An 18,085-nucleotide genomic window follows, 5' to 3' on the forward strand; every position below is an offset into this window, starting at 1 on the left:
ATGACAGACCCGGCCTAAGCTCCGAGCATGCTCAGCAAGACATATGCATGTCTACTTTAAATGTAACAAAAAGCTTCAAGATTACCACAAGATTATTTACCTCTGATGTCCATGTCTATTCATGCTAGCCGGCTATGTCCGACACCCCAGGACCACAGAAGATAAGGAAGATGGTGGTCATGTGATTGTTTGGCACTTACCTTCCTTGTGGATAAACCAGCATCTGGAATATCCTGCTGAAAATTGATAAACGATATAAAATAAAGTCTGGATATCTGAGCATCACTATGAGCTTGTCGGGCAATCCATTCCAAGACCATATTGAGTTGCTGTGTTTCCACTGAAAATTACAATGCCACATCCATAAAGACTTTGTTGTGGAGGAACTTGAGTGGCCTGCCCAGAACACTGACCTCAATCAAGATATACCTTGTTTAGACATCGCTGGGTCTCTGTGTTTCCCTATGCAATGGCTGGCGAGAGGGGCTAGTGGGATGCTGGCCTTCTGAAAACATAACAGCACCTTGCCTCAGTACTCCTCTCATAGGTCCTCAGTTCTGTAAGCAGTGGATTGACTCTTTTTTTTTTTATAATTTAAATATTTATTAATTTTCCATTTTAAATACATTTCATCAACACAATGTAGATATGTATATATAAAAATATATTCTATAATATTATAATATCCAACATTTCTACTTTATTTACTCTATACAACATTTCCCTCCCAGCACCGCCCCCCACCCCAAAACCCCTCTGCCTATCCTACCTTTTCTCTGCATCTTCTTATATCAGCAAGTGAAGTTATTCTGTTGTTATCTTTTATTCTTTCCTATACTTCCTATATAATCTAGCTTTTTCCCAGTTCTCCCATTTCCCATAATAGGCCTCCATCCTATCTTCTTGGATATAACACAACCTTTCCATCTTTTTGATCTGCTCAACTCTTTCAATCCAGTCCTCTTCCTTCGGTATCTCTATTCGCCGCCAGAACTTGGGTATCAGAGCTTTTGCAGCATTTATATAGTACCATATCCCTGATTTTTTATATTTATTTACTGTTATATCCATATTATGCAAAATACATACTTCTGGGTCTAGCTCTATATCTATTTCTGTCAATTTTCCTATCAAGTGGATTACTGTTTTCCAGAATATCTGGATTTTAGGGCATCCCCGCCATATATGGTATATAGTGCCTACCTCTCCACATCCCCTCCAACACAGTGGTGAACTCTCTCCACATATCTTATTTTCTACATTTGGTGAGATGTGCCATCTTGTCAAACACTTATAGTTCATCTCTACTTCTCTCATAGAGACGTTCTCGTGAATTAATCTATACATTCTCCTTTGCTTTTCCTCATCTATCACAACTCCCATATCCATTTCCCATTTTGTTATATATGTTGGCTTTGTGTTTGTGTCTAATTCAGTGAGTATTTTGTAAACTTTAGTAATCCCGTGTTTCCCATCACCTTGTGTTCCCAATGCCTTTTCGAACAGATTCCAATTTTCTTTTGTCCTTAAAGGTTTTGGCAAACTTCCAGCAAAACACCTCAATTGAAAATACCGCAATTCATCTAGTTTAGTGAAGATCTCTCCCTCTTTTTTCTTCAAATCACCAAATGATCCTATTTCGTCTCCCACCAGTATATCTCTCAATTGCACCCTATCTTTTTTAAACCACCTCCCTCCTATTTCTTCTTTGCCTGGGGGAAAAAACTCTGTGTTTTTTAGTGGAATCAGTGTTGAATTAAAAGTCCATTTCATACTGTTGTGTAAATTATCCCAAACCTTTAGTACATTCAAAGTGCATGTATTTACATTATCGTTTAAACCCCTATACTGTGTTGGCACCCATATCATTCTTCCCAGGTCTATTCCACTGAGTTCATTCTCTATTCTCACCCAACTTTTTTTATAATTATATATCCAATCTATGGTTCTTGCCAATATTACCGCTTTGTAATATCTTTTAAAGTCTGGGAGCCCTAAACCACCTCTTTCTTTCCTCCTACTCAACAGTTCGTATGACAGTCTTGGTTTTTTATTCCTCCATATGTATTTTGTTATCAGTTTCTTAATTATTTTAAAAAAAATCTCTGGGAGTTTAATTGGGATCATTTGATGTCTATATATGATTTTTGGTACTATTACCATTTTTACCAGATTAATACGGCCCATCCATGTCAGGGTTCCTCCCTCCAATCTTTTTAACTCGTCTCTAATCTCATTTATCAATCTCTCTCCTGGTTCTCCTCGTACCTATCCCGACGCTCCTTCAGTGTCACCTACAATGGTGCCACCTCCCCCTCACTCCCCCTCTCTGTTGGGGTCCCCCAGGGCTCTGTCCTTGGACCCCTTCTCTTCTCCATCTACACCTCCTCCCTTGGCAAACTCATACACTCCCACGGCTTCAACTACCATCTCTATGCTGATGACACTCAAATTTACCTCTCCACCCCTCACCTCACCTCCACTTTCTCCGCCCGCATCACTCACCTCCTAAACGACATCTCTGACTGGATGTCGCTCCATTTCCTCAAACTCAACCTCTCCAAAACCGAGCTTCTCGTCTTCCCTCCTGCCCGCGCCCCCCCCCCCCCCATCCTATCCATCACTACTAACATCACCACCATCAATCCCGCCCCGCAAGCCAAAGTCCTTGGAGTCATTCTGGACTCTAACCTCTCCTTCCAACCTCATGTCAAATCACTTACAAACACATGCAGACTCCACCTTCGCAATATCGCCAAAATACGCTCCTTCCTTACCCCAGACACCACTAAACTACTTGTACACTCCCTGATTATCTCACGCCTTGACTACTGCAACTCCCTCCTCACCGGCCTACCCCAGTGCAGGCTCTCCCCGCTTCAGACCATCCTCAACTCAGCGGCTAGACTCATCCACCTCACCACCCGCTCCACCTCTGCCACCCCCCTCTGCCTCTCCCTCCACTGGCTCCCTATCGCCCAACGCATCAAATTCAAACTACTCACTCTGACCTACAAAGCCATTCACAACACTGCCCCTAACTACCTCACCAACCTGATTCCCAAGTACCACCCTACCCGTACCCTTCGCTCTTCACAGGACCTCCATCTATCTTGCTCCCTGGTCTCCTCCTCACACGCACGTCTGCAAGACTTCTCCAGGTCCTCCCCCATCCTCTGGAACTCACTACCCCAATCCATCAGACTGTCACCTTCCCTCCTCACCTTCAGGCGCTCCCTGAAAACCCACCTCTTCAGGGAAGCCTACCCCACCCTCACCTAACTGCTGCTCTCCTTCGATCCTCCTACCACTCCATCCCCCACAGCCACTTCCTCCTGTACCACTACCCCCTCCCTCCTAGATTGTAAGCTCGAAAGAGTAGGGCCCTATAACCCCTCGTGTGCTGTTTGTAGTTGCTGTAATGTTTCATGTATTGTCCCCCCCTCTATTGTACAGCGCTGAGCAAACCCTTTGGCGCTATATAAACTCAATGTAATGTAATGTAATAATAGATGTTTGTGTGAGGCTGTAAGCTTTACTCCTAGATATTTTATATCTCTATCTTTCCATTTAAATGGGAATTCCTTTTGTATTTTTTCTTTTTCATTTTTTAAGATGTTTATATTTAGAATCTCCGTTTTTGTTGGGTTTATCTTTAAGTTTGATAGTTCTCCATATTCCTTTAATGACTTCATTAAGTTTGGAAGTGTTATCCTGGGATTTCCTACATAGAACAGCAAGTCGTCTGCAAAAGCCGCAACTTTATGTTCTGTATCTCCTATCAGGATTCCCTTTACATCTCTATTCAGCCTTATTGTTGACAACAATGGTTCTAGTGATATAACATACAACAATGGGGACAATGGGCATCCCTGTCTTGTTCCATTTGACATCTCAATGGGTTCTGACCTCTCCCCATTTACCCCAATAACCACAGAAGGGTATCTGTACAACTTCCCTATCCACTCTCTCATCCTAGGCCCAATACCTAAGGCTTCCAGAGTATCCATCATGAATCTCCAATTCACTCTGTCAAACGCTTTTTCAGCATCTATAGAGAGTAACACCACTGGTTCTTTTCCCTTTTTGCTCTTTTGGATTAACATCAGTGATCTTAACCCATTGTCTTTACCCTCCCTCCCTGGGACAAAACCCACCTGATCCTCTTGTATCCATTCTGGCATTAGCTCTTTCAATCTATTTGCTAGGACCTTTGCATATAACTTAATGTCGGTGTTCAATAGTGAAATAGGTCTATAGCTCGAACACTGTGAGGGATCTTTTCCCTCTTTTTGAATGAGCACAACTTGGGCTTGTAATGATTCTCTTCTTATTCCATCTCTCCACCTAGAGCGTTCATGTAATTTCTAAGTTTTGGTATTAAAATTTCACTAAATTTTTTATAATATCTCACTGTATATCCATCTGGACCTGGGCTTTTCCCCGACACTGACCCCTTCAATGCTAATTTTATTTCGTCCTGTGAGATATCTGCATCTAGGGAGTTCAGTTGATCCTCACTTAGTTTTAGTAACCCAGCCATTTCCAGATATTTCTTTTTTTTTTTATTCTTCTCACTTTGTATGTTTTCTAATCCTTCCAGGGGGCTTATATTATACAGTTTCCTGTAATATTCTGTGAAGGCTTTGATGATATCTTTATTTGAATGCAACATGTTTCCTTTAGCATCTTTTATTTTTTCTATATAATTTCTATTTTTCTTTTTCCTCAGGGCTCTCATCAGATATTTTCCAGGTCTTTCTCCCCATCTATATCTCTCACTCAAAACTCTATTATATACTTTTCTCCTCTCCTCTTCTATCACTTCTTTCAATTCTTCTTGCTTTTTTTTTTAACTTCAGTTCTATTTCTTTTGTTATTCTGTTCTTATGTATTTGTTCTATTTTACTTATTTCTTCTAAGAGGTCACTCATTTTCTCCCTTCTTTCTTTTTTCTTTCTTGCCCCAATTGCCATTAATATTCCTCTTATGTATGCTTTGTGAGATTCCCACACTGTGGCTGTTGATACCTCACCTGTCTCATTCTCCTTAAAAAAGCGTTCGATCTCCTGCCCTATTTTCTGAGCTATTTCCTTTTCCACTAAGAGTGTCTCATTCAATTTCCATCCCAGCCCTCCGAATTTCCTCCTCCCCCATTCCATTTTCATAATAACTGGGGCGTGATCTGATAAAGATATTGTCTCTATTTCTACTTGGATCAGATGGTCAATTAATTGATGTTCTATTAATATATGATCTAGTCTTGAATATCTCTTATGCATGTTTGAAAAGAAAGTATAATCTCTATCTTGCATATGTGTAATTCTCCAGGCATCTACCAATTGACTTATGTGTAATTCTTTTTTCAATAGTTTCAGGGCCCTATTTCCCTCTCTTTTTATATGGGAGGTGGCGTCCCTTTGTGGTTCCATACAAAAGTTAAAGTCCCCTGCCAGGATCAAACGTCCTTTTTTAAAGTCCATCAACTTCCTCAACACTTTTTTCAGATACGCCTCCGGTTTTTTATTAGGACAGTAGATATTGGCCAGTGTACACTCGATCTCTTGTAACTTGCCCTTTAAAAACAAGAATCTCCCATCTGGGTCTGTTTTTCTATCTTCCAACTCAAACCTAATATTCTTTGCCAAACCTATTGCTACCCCTTTTGCTCTTTTAACCGGGGAGTCTGCGTAGTACCATGTTGGGTGATTTCTAGACATCAGCCTAACATTTGACTTTATCTCAAGATGTGTCTCCTGTAGAAATATCACTGAGGCTGCCCTATGGTGTAGTTCTTTAAATAATCTATATCTTTTCCCAGGGCAATTCATCCCATTTACATTATATGTTATAAACTGAATCTCTTCCATCTTCCTTAAATTTCCTCTTTTCTCCTCCATCTATATTTTCCTTTTCTCTCCCCTTTTCTCATTTCCTCTTCTTCTCTTTTCTTCTCCTCTCCTCCTTCTCCCTTCTCACTTGCTTTTATATCTTCTTTTATCTTGCAGAAATAACATCCCCCCTCTCCCATTTCCCACCCTTCCAACCTCCCGACTCCCCCCCTCCCCCCTCCCCCACCCCCACTTTTTAGGCCTATCATTTGCCTACTAATCATTTATGGAATATAAAATCCACTTTTGATTTAATCCTTGGGCTAAGACTCCGTCCATGGACTACTTCCCCTTGTCTAACCTCCCCATAACCCCCCAGGTCCCATCCAGATTTATCTCAGGCACAATAAAACGAGGACGGTGGGGTGAGGGCAGAAAAAGGACAGAGGAGGGAAAAAAAAAAAAAAGGCTCTATTTCTCCTCCTCCATCCCTCTCCCCCCTTCCCCCGCCTCATCCCCCCCACAAATTGCCGGTCCTCTTTTCTCTTCGTTGTATTTTCCCATTGTTGTTCTTCCCAGCCAGGGATTTCCATTCTTTGAATTTTTAAACTGTCAAAAAAATTTTTCAAGTCTTCTGGAAACCTGAGGTATGCTGTAGTCCCATTTTTCCATCCTATTAAGCATTCAGGAGTCCCCCATCTATATTGCACATTTTGTTCTTTCAACCTTTCCAATAGGGGTCTCAAAGATCTCCTTCTCCACAGAGTCTCTGGGGCCAGATCCGCATATATCTGTATGTCTCCTCCTTCATATTTAATTACTGATTTTCCTTTGGTCTTCTTCCAGATTTTTTCTTTATCCCGGAGCTCATAGAATTGAACTAATATATCTCTCGGCCTTTCTTTCCCCAGGATTCTTTGAATTTTTCCTTTTCTAAAAGTCCCTTCTATTTTAGTCCTATCCATTTCAGGTCTGTCTGTTATAGTATTAAGTATTTTACAAACCACCTCTTGCAGGCTTTCTCCCTTTGAGTTCTCTGGGACCCCACGTATCAGGACGTTTCTCTTCCTGTCTTTGTTTTCTTGTATCTCAACCTTATATAACAGTTTTTCTTGGGCTTTCCCTATGTTAGTTATTTCTTTTTCTAGTTCAAGGATAGCCTGGGTCTGACTTTTAACCTTCTCCTCCGTTTCTTCAACTCTCTCCAACAGGTGTCCCAGATCGCTACGGATATTTACCATTTCTTGTTTTATTGTTTTCTCCAATTCTTTAAACATTTCTGCCATTTCTTTTTTGTTAGGTATTTGTAGATCTTTTCCCATCTCTATATTGCCTGATGTTTGCTGGTTGCTAGTATCAAGGCCTAATGATACTCTAGGACTACTTTCCATACTAAGGTCTACTTCTCCTTTTTCAGTCCTGCTCTGGTGTCTTTCTGGGGTTACGTTTCCTTGGGAGGTATATTTTTTAATTGTACCAGTCTGGGACCCTTTAAGCCCACTTCCTTTTACGTTTTTATTTTTCATTTTTCTCTGTGGCTTATATTCTTCTTATACTCCTTTATAAATTTGTGTGTAAGGGGGGGAAAAAACAGTTCTTTAACCTTCAGATCTCCTCCCTGACCCCCTGCTGATTTTTTTTTTTTTTTTAAGCTTTTCTTCCCTCGGGCCTCTTCCACCTTTTATACAGTCTCCGGGGGCCCCCCTTTCCCTTACTCCTTGCTTCTCTTTAGGGGTCCACTCAGAGCTTCATATCAGTACAAAATAAAGTACAGTCATGGTCACTCACCCTCCTTATGTATTTTCTTCTTTGTGAGTGCTCTCTCGTTCGATTCCCCTAAGATTCCGTTTGTGGGAGGGGGGGGGGGGCAACTCCCCAGGCTCTCCTCGATCTCCTTGTCCTGGTCTCAAAAGTTCTTTTCCCGTTTGCTTTTAGCTTGAGGGGTTTCAGGGTGACAGGGGGAGATTGAATCGGTCACCGGCAAACAGGTCGGCGCAGCTCTCTCACTGCAAAACGCCGGCCGGCCGGCTTTCCGATCTCCCAGTGATGCTTTGCGGCCGGTCATGTGATCGCGCCGTCCCCCTTCGTCTCCCGGCATCCAGGGACTCTCTCTCTGCCGGTCTCCAGCCGCTCCTCTCTCTCTCCACGCCAGCATCCACCTCTTCTCAACAGGGGACCGTCGGGCCAGGGTAAGTCCCCCGCCACGGGACTCAAAGCATGCCTGAGGGGATAGCCCTGGAGGCTTGGGGAGGCCAGACAACGGAGCTCCGTCCACGAGCTCCTACATTGAGCTATCCCCCGCCGCCATGTTCAGGCCCCGCCCTGACCAGGGGATTGACTCTTGAGATGAGTTGTGTAAATTTCAAAATGCCTTGATAGATGGATGTCAGTCTGTAAGCAGTGGATGTTGTAGGCGTGCTTCATTGGCACGCAGATCACTAGGTAATGCACATATGTGGTGCTGAACCTCTGCGGATGAAAAAACTGAAATCCAGTAAATGAAAGGGGTGGGCCAGGGACAGTAAGGCTGGAGAGGCAACACTAGATGCTCAATGTCCTCTAGCAAGGAAATAAGGTGGGCTCTGACTTCTGATGCACACTGTAAGAAGCTCAGTGTGCAGTGAAATCAGGAGTAAGCACTTTCAGTACAACTGTGTAAGACTGAAAGGAAGGTTAAAGTTCCGTTTTTTTTTTTTCTAAATATTGTTTGCTTTTTTGTTGTATAGTACAAAAACATATACAATCAGGTCCATAAACATTGGGACATCGACACAATTCTAACATTTTTGGCTCTATACAACACCACAATGGATTTGAAATGAAACAAACAAGATGTGCTTTCACTGCAGACTGTCAGCTTTAATTTGAGGCTATTTACATCCAAATCAGGTGAACGGTGTAGGAATTACAACAGTTTGCATATGTGCCTCCCACTTGTTAAAGGACCAAAAGTAATGGGACAGAATAATAATCATAAATCAAAATTTCACTTTTTAATACTTGGTTGCAAATCCTTTGCAGTCAATTACAGCCTGAAGACTGGAACGCATAGACATCACCAGACGCTGAGTTTCATCCCTGGTGATGCTCTGCCAGGCCTCTACTGCAACTGTCTTCAGTTCCTGCTTGTTCTTGGGGCATTTTCCCTTCAGTTTTGTCTTCAGCAAGTGAAATGCATGCTCAATCGGATTCAGGTCAGGTGATTGACTTGGCCATTGCATAACATTCCACTTCTTTCCCTTAAAAAACTCTTTGGTTGCTTTTGCAGTCTTCTTTGGGTCATTGTCCATCTGCACTGTGAAGCAGCGTCCAATGAGTTGTGAAGCATTTGGCTGAATATGAGCAGATAATATTGCCCGAAACACTTCAGAATTCATCCTGCTGCTTTTGTCAGCAGTCACATCATCAATAAATACAAGAGAAGCAGTTCCATTGGCAGCCATACATGCCCACGCCATGACACTACCACCACCATGCTTCACTGATGAGGTGGTATGCTTAGGATCATGAGCAGTTCCTTTCCTTCTCCATACTCTTCTCTTCCCATCACTCTGGTACAAGTTGATCTTGGTCTCATCTGTCCATAGGATGTTGTTCCAGAACTGTGAAGGCTTTTTTAGATGTCGTTTGGCAAACTCTAATCTGGCCTTCCTGTTTTTGAGGCTCACTAATGGTTTACATCTTGTGGTGAACCCTCTGTATTCACTCTGGTGAAGTCTTCTCTTGATTGTTGACTTTGACCCACATACACCTACCTCCTGGAGAGTGTTCTTGATCTGGCCAACTGTTGTGAAGGGTGTTTTCTTCACCAGGGAAAGAATTCTTTGGTCATCCACCACAGTTGTTTTCCGTGGTCGTCCGGGTTTTTTGGTGTTGCTGAGCTCACCGGTGCGTTCCTTCTTTTTAAGAATGTTCCAAACAGTTGTTTTGGCCACGCCTAATGTTTTTGCTATCTCTCTGATGGGTTTGTTTTGTTTTTTCAGCCTAATGATGGCTTGCTTCACTGATAGTGACAGCTCTTTGGATCTCATCTTGAGAGTTGACAGCAACAGATTCCAAATGCAAATAGCACACATGAAATGAACTCTGGATTTTTATCTGCTCATTGTAATTGGGATAATGAGGGAATAACACACACCTGGCCATGGAACAGCTGAGAAGCCAATTGTCCCATTACTTTTGGTCCCTTAACAAGTGGGAGGCACATATGCAAACTGTTGTAATTCCTACATCGTTCACCTGATTTGGATGTAAATACCCTCAAATTAAAGCTGACAGTCTGCAGTTAAAGCACATTTTGTTCGTTTCATTTCAAATCCATTGTGGTGGTGTATAGAGCCAAAAATGTTAGAAATGTGTCAATGTCCCAATATTTATGGACCTGACTGCATATAAAAAAGCAAGACAATTCTTGGTCCAAGACCAGACCTTAAAAGTTCAGATCTTCAAAGAGATGTGTGGGATTGCTTTTTTTTCTCTCTAAATCATACTTACGTAGGTGGATGCAGCATCGGCCCCCCCCACCGACTCTAAGTGTGAGAACTCAGCGATCACATGACCTCTGAGCAGAGAGCAGTGACTGGGCAGGCACGGGTCACAGGAGTGCAGAACGAACTGCAGTCCTGTGATCCAAAGGAGAAGTACAGCCAAAAGAACTTTGACTGTACTTCTTTTTTATTTGCACGGCTTTGATTTAGCTCGTGTCTATTAAGCTTTCTTTTTTGATCTTCTGGAGTTTATCAGTTAACCACATTATTGTACTTTTTAAGTTAAAGTATAGGTAAAGGCAAAACATTTTTTTCAGTTTTGGATAGTATGGAGATGGATTAGAACACCCTGACAGTTTTTATTGTTCCAACTGACCCTGTTGGGGGATTCACCCTCTCTGTCTGTTCTGTTTACCATTATCATCAGTGGCCTCCAAACTGTGGCCCGGGGGCCAGATGCTGCCCTTTGCTTGCTTTTATCTGGCGCTTGGAGCACTATGTCATCCACTGACACCAACAATGGGGCATAATTCCCCTCAACTGACACCAATGAAGGGGTGCAATTCCTCCAAATGAAGCCAGTGATGGGGCACAATTCCTCCCAATGACACCAATGATGGGGCACGATTCCTCAGTGACACAAGGATGGAGCACAGCTCCTCTCATTACCAAAAATGGAACATTGTTTGCTCCCGCTGATGCCAGGACATTTTCTACTCCCAATGTCCACAGTCTGGCCCACCTTAAGATCTTAAGGACAGTAAACTGGCCCTTTGTAAATAAAGTTTGGAGACCCCTGATCTAAAGAAGTAAAACATTTTGGGTTGTCCCCAGAATAGTAATAATGGGGAAATCTTCCAATTGGGACTATAGTTCTGGTGACCTGGAGGGCCCAATGGATTATCTTATTTTCCAGGACTTTCCTCTAACTTCCTGTTTTGGGCTATAGGACAGGAAGGGAAGGTACATCTCCCCATTGGGACACAGATGGCAAAAAACTGACGGGTTATAACCCTGCCCTACTCTATCCAAAATAGGGAAAAAAGAGTTTTGCATATGTTCCTACTTTAACCACTTGCCCTTCAGAGGATTTACCCCCTTCTTGACCAGGCCATTTATTGCGATACGGCCCTACGTTACTTTAACTGACAATTGTGCGGTCATGCAACGCTGCACCCAAATACAATTTACGTCTTTTTTTTCTCTCAAAAATAAAGCTTTCTTTCAATAGTTTTTGATTGCCTGTGCGTTTTAAAAAAAACGACAATTTTGAAAAAAATATATATTTTTGATTTTTTGCTATTAAACATGTCCAGTAAAAAAATTGTCTTTGCTAAACCCCCCCCAAATACATTTAAATTAATTGGTTTATGTGAAAGTTATAGCGTCTACAAATGGCAGTATAGATACTGAATTTTTACTTTTTTTAATATTAGTAATGGTGGTGTTCAGCGACTTATTGCGGGACTGCGGCGGGCATTCTGACACTGGGCGGGAAACTGACTTGGTGTCACTGACATCCCAATGACACTAATACGGTGATAGGTGCTAATAAAACACACTGACACTGTACTAATGACACTGAGCAGGAAGGGGTTAACTGTGCTGTTTTATTGTATGTACTGTGTGTGTTTTACTAGGGAAACATGCTGCTTTGTATTTCTTTGCTATGCAGAGCAATACAAAGCAGCATGTTGGTGCAGACAGGGAAGAGATCTGTGGTGTTTACACACAGACATCTCCCCTGTCACTTTTCCTTGGCGATTACCAGGTACCGGCGGGGAATCTCCGTCTGGGACCCGATGATTGACAGCTGTAGATTTTGCAAAGCCCTGCTGCCCTGTAGCAGTAGTTCTACTATAGGGCGGCGGGGAACCGGTTAAAGTGGTTATAAAGCCTAACCAGGTTTACCTTATTGCATTCTTTGCATTAAGGTAAAACATGTCTAGGCATCCGTATCTACCTCACCCCCCTTATACTTGAGCCCTCATTCGATCCAGCACTGTGCATTTCTGCAGCTCTTCTCTCCCCCCAGTTCCGGGTCTTACATGCTTTGCTGTGGTACCGGCACTCCCACTATTGTCAATCAGAGCCAGTGACGAGGATGAGGGGGGCAGGGCAAGATTGCAGGTGTAATGCAGGACTCCTGCAGACTGTCAGTGTAAGCTGTACCTCTTACAGGCAGACCGTTTCACACTGACAGGCTAAATTGATGAACTACCAGAGCGCTCAACAGTGCCGTGTTGGTTCATTGAGAACTACAAGCCGACATCCGCAAAGGATGTCAGTACTTGCAGTTGATTAATTCACAGAACTCTGTGAATGAATGATGTGGCCATGCGAGGCTCCACCCACATGGCCACGCTCTTTTAAAAATGACATAGCTGGTACAGGGAACTTCTCCTCGTACTGCTATCACACACTAAGCTGCTGCAGGAGCCGGAACATTGTTATGTGTTCCACCCTAAAAATGATAATACCTCAAAGGTCTAAAATGCAAAATTTTAGGGCAAACAAATGCAATAAATTGCCCAAATTTCTGATAAAATATAAAAGACGAGGTTGCACCGAGTAAATAAATACCCAACATGTCAAACCATAAATTTGTGTGCGCCAGTGAAATGGCGACAAACGTCAGTATCATTGATCGCCATTGTACATGCTATGCGTACAATGTGTACACGTGCTATGTGTACAATACCCATGAAAGTGAAGTTACCCTTTAAGTGCAAAAGGTATTTTCATGTACAGCATCATTTTTTGTACTGAGGTCTGGTTTGATATTTCTCATATCATTAGCTGTGCCGTACACTTTTTACGCAGGTTGAATGCTCACCAAAATGATATACTCTAATGAACATGTTTCTTTAATCAGGTGCATATGATAACCCAGGTAAATGCAGAAGGAAGGTCGAATAGAGAAAGAAAAGGAAGAGGAGAGAGAAAGCTAGAAGAAGAATATCAGGACATGCGGGTAATCTAGAGTTTTGTTCCGTGTCCATCTCCCCTGCCCTTTGTTGGAACTGATTGTCTGTCTGCTGAAATATAACTTATCCAAGGGTCCCATGATCTTTTGAATAAATGTAATTTATTTTTCAATGCGGCTGATAGCTTTTTATGCACCATTTGCCATGACATTTTAGCGTTCACTAATGAAAAGAGGATGGACAAAAGACATCCAGGACCTGGTGACTGCTATTCTGGCCGCTAGGAATGTAAACAAGACCAATATTTTGGAATGCTTTGGTGCCTCCTCTATTGGTTGGTTAAGTAGGGCCTGTAATGGGGACTTCTTAAAATTGACAAGGATCAACGAAAACAAAATTGTATACACAAATCCCAAACCTTTGACCTTTGGGCATGTCCTCCAAAATGTGGTGTTCTGCGTCCCTTTACCCACATTAGGGGAGGTGCAGAGGGAAGGGCAGAGCTACTTTTTTTTTTTTTGTAGTGTTGGGTGCATTATCATGGGTCAGCCTGTGTTTCCTGCTGTTCCTGGAAATTTCTGGAACTTGAAGTGGATGGGGGTAAAAGCCCCTTTTTCCACAGCCTTTCCAGAAAGCTAAATGGGCCCTAAGGCAGCCCTAACACAGAAAAAACCATCCCTGTTGCTTTTTTAGGGGAGCACCACATGCAACACACGGTAATTCAAAATACTGTAAATGGTTTCCCACACAATAATGCATGCCTAGTGCGATACCACTAATTATTCTTCCCTCTAGCTCAAGGCCACTTTCACCGCAGCCCCCAACTTCTGGTCACAGAGCTTGCACTGCTTAGGTTGCTTTCACACTGATTTCTTTTCCTTCCATTTTTGCATTAAAAAAAAACAAACTGCATGACCAATAAATCCTATGGAACTCTTCACAGTGGTCAGTTGGGGGTCCTTTGCATTGTTAAAAGTCATGCTTGCTGCATTTTTGGTGCATGTGTGGTGTGGTAAGAAAAATGCATCAAACAACCCCCCCCCCGACTTAACTGGCAATTGCGCTGTCATGCAACGCTGAACCCAAACAAAATTTACATCCTTTTTTCCCCCAACAAGTAGAGCTTTCTTTTGATGGTATTTGATCGCTTCTGCTTTTTTTATTTTGCGCGCTATAAACAAAAAAAGACTAACAATTTTGGGAAAGAAATATTTTTAACATTTTGCTATTAAACATGTCCGGTAAAGAATGTAAAATATCAAATTTTGTCATAATTTAGGCCAAAATGTATTCTGCTACATAAATATATATAACGTGCGGCGCTAAACAGTTCAGCCAATACTGAAAGCTCATTATATAAAATATGCCAAGATCAGGGGCGGACTGAGAACTCATGGGGCCTCGGGCAATAGGGGATCATGGGGCCCCTGTGTCCTTGCCCAAACTCAAAAAAAACTATGAAAAGGTACTGACTTCGGGCCCTCGGGCAGTGCCCGAGTTTCCAAATGGTCAGTCCGCCCCTGGCCAAGATTAATAAAACCATAAAAATCATCATAAGAATAAAGTGACTTGTGACAAAGTGCCAAAAATTCCGATGTATTCAGTGACTTTGGTGATTTCATATAGTCCGTCACAGCAGCCCTGCACTCTCCGACTGGTAGGAAGGAAGAATTGATCGTGGCTGTCGGGGAGGACTCTGTATCTATCGCCATCCTCATGGTGGAGGTGCAGCTATCAACAACCCACAGAGCTGTATGTAAGGGGAGACTGAGCCATATTGCCAGAAGGAGAGAGCGGTGAGGGGAATACCTGACCAGACCAGATCCATCCATACAGGAGCCTTCAGTGTATCCATAAGAGAATATTGTCTCTAAATGCGCAGATTAACTGTGCATCTGGTGAGTGCGCAGCCTTTACATAATACCAGTCATTTCACCACAGTCTGGATGGAGCACCTATTACTGGAGATAATTTGATCTCCCATACTCTTAATTGGGACAATTACTCTATATTAACACTACTGGTCACTCTAACACTGACGGACTATATGAGATTACGAAAGTCACTGAATACATATGAATGTTTGGCACTTTGTCACAAGTCACTTTATTCTTATGATGATTTTTATGGTTTTATTAATCTTGGCATATTTTATATATTGAGCATTCATTATTGGTTGAACTGTTTAGCGCCGCACCTTATATATATTTAAGTCTTGAGAGGTTATTTGGTATCCTTTTTGTGCTTTGGCTGCTTTTTTGCTTTTAGCGTTCACTTCCTCTTTTTATGATTGTATTCTGCTACATGTCTTTGTTAAACAAAATCCCAATACGTGTAAATTAATTGGTTTACGTAATTTTTTTTTACTAGTACTGGCAGCGATCAGCGACTTATAGCGGGACTGTGGAGGGCATTCTGACACTGAGACCCCCAGTGACACCAATACAGTGATCAGTGCTAACACAAAAGCACTGACACTGTACTATTGGCACTGGTAGGCAGGAAGGGGTTAACGTGGGGCAATCAAAGGGCTAACTGTGTGCTTTTTTACTGTTTGGGCTGTGTGTTTCATTGTAAGCACACTGCTTTGTATGGCTTTGCAATGCAGAGCCATACAAAGCAGTGTGCAGCAGCTGACGGGACAGAACTGTGTTTATACACAGGTCTCTCCACTGTCGGAGATACTCAGTGATCACTGGATACCGGCGAGAACTCCCTGGCCCGGACCCAGCGATTGATAGCCGAGGCCATGAATGGCTGCGTGGGTAGGGCGCACGTGCGTCTCCTACCCGGAACTGCAATATCATGTATATATACGTGATTTTGCACACCTGTGCCGCCCTGTAGCAATATATTTGCTTAAGAATATATTGACACCCACAGCAGCTCTCAAAGGCGTTGCGTTTTGAACGCGAAGAACTCTCCTTTCCCCCAACACATTCTGGTATAAACCAGCCCGGAGGGTAATTTTTCAATTTTAGAAGTGCACCTTTTCCAGACTTTATGGCTTCACACACACGGCTGCCACAGGAGGTAAAAACAGGTGGCTGAGCTGCCACATGCGACCCATTCAGGTAAACGGGCCCATGCCACAACTCAATCACTTCCATTTGACTGGCAATAAAGGGGGGTTTTGTTGCTGGCAATTTCACCTGCTGAATGTCTGGCAGCCACTGCTCTACCACCCTCTGAAAAGCAAGTCACCTCACAACGCTTTGCAAAGGCATGGGTTATTTACCAGTAAAATCCGCCTAATGTGACTCATTCAAGTGAATAGGTCCAAGCTGCAACCGTGTGCAATGTACACGGTTGCAGCGTGGTGGTGCAGACTTTTTAGGAGTTAAAACAGGCCATGAGGATGCCTGCCCCTGTCGCCTGTAAAATATACTCTGAAAAGCGATCCACCACTCTTCAGAGTGCTACAAGCCCTTAAGTAAAGAACAGTTGTCATTTTCGTTTTATCAGTGCTGTCATTAGGAAGGTTTCCCTTCACTTCCTGTCCTGTAGACTCAGCAGGAAGTGAAAGGATAGCTTTCACTTCTGCCCTCTGAAAAGTAATTCACTGTGCAAGGCTTTTCAAAGGGGCAACAAGAGCTTCTATTTTTCACCTCATTTATGTATACAGAATAGATATATATGTCTATTAATGACATCCCGTGTAATAACCGGAACTGGAAATACCACAATGTGTAAAGTGTGGCTTAGGTGTTAGAAAATAGTTTTCCTCATGTAGTTGTATGTTATTGTATATACTATTATTTGACTAGATAATGTGTGTAATAGTTACCTTTAGTTTCGGATTAATTTCTAAGTAAGTGACAATGTACCTCTAAATAGTAAGTTACTTTACCTGAAGGTATGTTAGGGTTTGTTAAAATATCTGGAAAGTGACATAAATAGCATGTAATGTTAATACTAAATTACTGAACAAAGAATTGAGCTCGGCCCATTACAGTGAATGTAGCTCCTTAAAAAAGAGGACTTTTTGAACGGTGGAATAAACAGCACAATATATGGAGAATGTTGTATAGAACATTGAATAATGGTGGCAAAGTCTACATTAGAGTCAAAGTATGCCTCAATTTCTTTTTCTCTTTCCGTTTTCTTGTTTCTCCCTTCTTTTTATTAGAGAAAACAGAATAGCTGGATATCCTGTGATATGTATAAATGGGGTTGTGTAAAGTAAAAAGTAACCAGTAATGTGTTGCTCTCAGGTGGAGATTTACAAACTGGTATTATAGAGGGCAATATATAGGAGTCAAGGCAGTTATAATAGACTTCTTAGGTGACGGATATGTACAGTATAAATTATTATTGTTATTAGATGTTTTAGCTGTTTTCTGATTGTAGTATTTATAGTAGTTGATGCTTTGAAATAAATATGAATATAAAGTATACCAGTATAATAATTGTTTTTTCTCAAAACATCAACTACTATAACTTCTACAAGCAGAAAACAGCGAAAATATGTATTATTATTATTAATAATAATAATAATAATAATAATAAAAACAATACCAGTGTAATTTTTTTTTTCAACACTTGCCCTCCTGAGGATTTACCCCCCTTCCTGACCAGGCCTTTTTTTTGCTTTTTGGCGTTGCACTGCTTCAACTGATAATTGCGCGGTTATGCAATGCTGCACCCAAATGAAATGTACATCCTTTTTTTCACACAAATAGAGCTTTCTTTCGGTGGTATTTTTGCTCTATAAACAAAAAAATTTTGAAAAAAAAAATGATATTTTCTACTTTCAGCTATAAAAAATATATCGTAAACTCAAAGTTAGTCAAAAAATTTAGGCCAATCTGTATTCTGCTAAATGTCTTTGGTAAAAAAA

The 18,085-nt window shown here is 41.8% G+C and overlaps 1 long non-coding RNA gene across 2 annotated transcripts in view; it reads left to right on the forward strand.

Annotated features, from left to right (window-relative positions):
• The window catches only part of LOC149470213 (uncharacterized), a 179,264-nt gene that overhangs the window by 42,630 nt on the left and 118,549 nt on the right, over window positions 1-18,085 (forward strand). For both annotated transcript variants that reach the window (XR_016309473.1, XR_016309471.1), the window contains exon 3: window positions 13,194-13,292. This is a non-coding gene — a long non-coding RNA (uncharacterized LOC149470213). The remainder of the gene's footprint in view (window positions 1-13,193; window positions 13,293-18,085) is intronic.

The sequence above is a fragment of the Staurois parvus genome, unplaced genomic scaffold (genome assembly GCF_062004578.1).
Source record: "Staurois parvus isolate SC_StPar_1 unplaced genomic scaffold, SC_StPar_1.0 ptg000050l, whole genome shotgun sequence".
Taxonomy (NCBI): domain Eukaryota; kingdom Metazoa; phylum Chordata; class Amphibia; order Anura; family Ranidae; genus Staurois; species Staurois parvus.